The sequence below is a fragment of the Hipposideros armiger genome, unplaced genomic scaffold (genome assembly GCF_001890085.2).
Source record: "Hipposideros armiger isolate ML-2016 unplaced genomic scaffold, ASM189008v1 scaffold_89, whole genome shotgun sequence".
Classification (NCBI taxonomy): Eukaryota; Metazoa; Chordata; class Mammalia; order Chiroptera; family Hipposideridae; genus Hipposideros; species Hipposideros armiger.
In genome coordinates this window covers 865,879-868,779 of record NW_017731439.1, presented here as the reverse complement: position 1 = coordinate 868,779, position 2,901 = coordinate 865,879, and the positions used below count along the sequence as shown (strand labels likewise).

The following is a 2,901-nucleotide window of genomic DNA, read 5'->3' as shown; positions in this document are numbered from 1 at the left end:
TTGAGTGCAACTGTAGGCAGGCAGACAGCCATATTCTCTTTGGAAACTGCCAAAAGGCATGGGTGTTTTCATCAGTTGACATTGAAATCCCATACCTCCTCTCCAAGCAAAGTTCCTGGGGAATTATTTAGACATTTAATTTGAGCTTCTGCTATTGTCCCCAGATTTAAAAGAAGTTGAGTCATCAACCTTAGAAAATTGATTCATTCCGGGAGTCCAACTTGGACAAACTGGGCCCCCAGGAAGAAAGTGTTAACGCAAGTGAAATGAAGAAAGTGTCAGGGCAGGGCAAACACTCTACCAGTGGAGAATAAAAGATGATGATAACGAGAGAGCGTGGAACTCCCATAAAACAGCAAGGAATTGCTTAATAAGCCACAGTTAGAGACACTTTGCAATAAATACTGTTGAAACAAAATATGGGCTGGTCCTGCCCTCTGAAGTACCCATGGAATGTGGGATGGCTTGACCCTGCTGAAGGAATTCACCTACAAGCATTTGGAATGTGACCCACAACATTTGTTCTACAATCATTCACTGGAGGATCAGGGGCTAAAGGGCATAGTTCTTCCCCTCCAAAAATTAACAATCTAGGAGAGAAAACATACAAGTTAGCACATGAGATTAAATGAAACCAGAGCTACAAGAAAGAAGAGAAATCCCTTTTGACTGGGAGATTGGGGAAGGCTTCACAGCAGATGTGACATCCAAACTGAACCTTAGGGGAGACTAAGAATTAGTGAGAAAATGGGGCAAGAGGCATTGACAGTTGCAGGAAACATTAGCCCAAAACTGGAGTGTGAAAAGGCCTATCCCATTTGGTGAATGGCTAACAGTCTGATGTACCCGGAGTTAGGAGGATGGAAAATGAGGCAGAGAAGAAAGTTTCAAGCAAGGTAAAGAGGACAATCCTTTAAGGACCCTGAATTCGATTTTCAGGGCCTTAGATTTTTAGGACACGTGGAGTTTCTGATTGCTTATTGAGGGACTTTATGGCATAATCAGATTTGTGTCTTGCCCAGATATTTCTGTTAAGTTTGGAGAAGGAAAGATTAAGAGGCAAGAAGTCCACTTAGGAAGGCAGGGCCATGAAACAGGTACATTCCCAATGAGCTCTTAAGAGACATTGAGGCCTCTGGTCCTTGAACTGTATCCTGAGTAGCAGTTATCTGTACATTGTGACCAAATAACCAAGGATAACTGAAAAGAAGACTCAGGGGAAAGGTAGAGGGGCAAATAACTGAAATTTTAGGCTAACGTAAAATACCTCTCCCCAAAAAACATAAGAAAGGGTAAAGGCCAAGGCCAGGGGCTCTCAAACTTGGCAGAACAGATTTGGAATCACCTGAGGAGCTCTAAACACTACTGGTAACTGGGCCTCATCCCAAGAGATGCTGATGAAACTGGTCTTGGGTACCACCAGGACATTGGGATGTGTACAAGCTCTAAAGGTGACTCTAATGTGCAGTCAGGGGTCAAGAACCATGAGTTAGTTCTTATCAGGTATGAATTACTGATAGTTGCTAATTTCTTGTTTTGAAATAATTATTGAAATTATGTTTTCCCAACAACCTTCAGAATCAAGTATAATCTGGGGGTTTGTATCTAAATTAGTTACTACACTATTTTTAATATTAGTGTACTTTTGTTTCAAGAATATTTTTGGCTTTTCCATTCAGTTCTAGAAACAGATGAACTGTTTTCAGGTCTTTTCTTTAATGCGTTTCTGTGTCACCAATATTCCTTTTACCGAGGCTTTCTCAATTTTATGTTTTATGTCTAGAAAATAACTTCAAGACATTTGTTTTAAGGAAGGCTGACATGTTTTGTGAATACTTGTGTGATGGTTAATGTTATGTGTCAAGTTGTCTAGGCTACGGTACTCAGTTGTTTGGTTAAACACTAATCTAGATGTTGCTGTGAAGGTATATTACAGATTTGATCAATATTTAATAGATTTTAATTTGTTAACTCTACTGGTTTTCTAACTTAACTGATGTCTGCTTTTACCGTTATGAAGTCCTTCCTTCTTCTTTTACTTTATTTTGTTTTTCCCTAACTTTTTGAGTTGAATATTTCATGCATTGATTTTTTTGGTTTTATTTTTCGTAACATAAATATTTAAGGCTAGCATTTTTCTCTGTGCTCTGCCCTGTTTTTGACCCATAGTTCTGGTGTTTATTTTAATTATCATTATTTTCTAGATCTAATGAGTGTCTTAGCTCAAACTGCTATAACAAAATATCATAAACTGGATGGCTTATCAACAACAGAACTGTATGTCGCACAGCTCTGGAACCTGGAAATCTGAGGCCAGGGTGCCAGCATGGTCAGGTTGGTGAGGGCCCTCTTCTGCTTTGCAGGTGGCTGACTTCTCCTTGGATCCTCAGGTGGCAGAAAGAGAGTCAACCAGCTCTCTGGTCTCTTTTAAGGGCACTGATTCCATTCGTGAGAGTCCCACCCTCATGACCCCATCACCTCCCAAAGGCCCCACCTTCAAATACCATCACATTGGGGATTAGAGTCTAACATATGAGTTTTGAGGAGACATAAACATTCAGTCCATAGCAATAGATAAACATGAATGCACTTGCAATGTGCCTGGTATTTTGTAAAATGCAGACTCTGACTCAGTAGGTCTGGTGCATCTGAGACTCTGCATTTCTATAAGCCTCCAGGGATGCAGGTGCTTTTGTTTACAGACTACTATTGCAGTAGCAAGAGTTTAAAATAAGGTGTTTTATTTTCTAATTTTCAGGCTTTTCCTGATGTTATTAATTTCTAGTTTTATTGCAATGTGATCAGAGAATGCTATCTGTATTACATATTTCTGCTTCTTGGAATTTGTTAAGTTTTTCTTAGTGGCTAATATGAAGTCAATTATCTTGAATGAAAGTAAAG

The 2,901-nt window shown here is 39.5% G+C and overlaps 1 long non-coding RNA gene across 1 annotated transcript in view; it reads left to right on the top strand.

The window, feature by feature from the left end:
* Positions 1 to 649: 649 nt before the first annotated feature.
* LOC109383833 (uncharacterized) overlaps positions 650 to 2,901 on the top strand; it is a 4,578-nt gene continuing 2,326 nt past the window's right edge. Inside the window, exons 1-2 of the long non-coding RNA XR_002124300.1 lie at positions 650 to 1,503; positions 2,205 to 2,334. This is a non-coding gene — a long non-coding RNA (uncharacterized LOC109383833). The remainder of the gene's footprint in view (positions 1,504 to 2,204; positions 2,335 to 2,901) is intronic.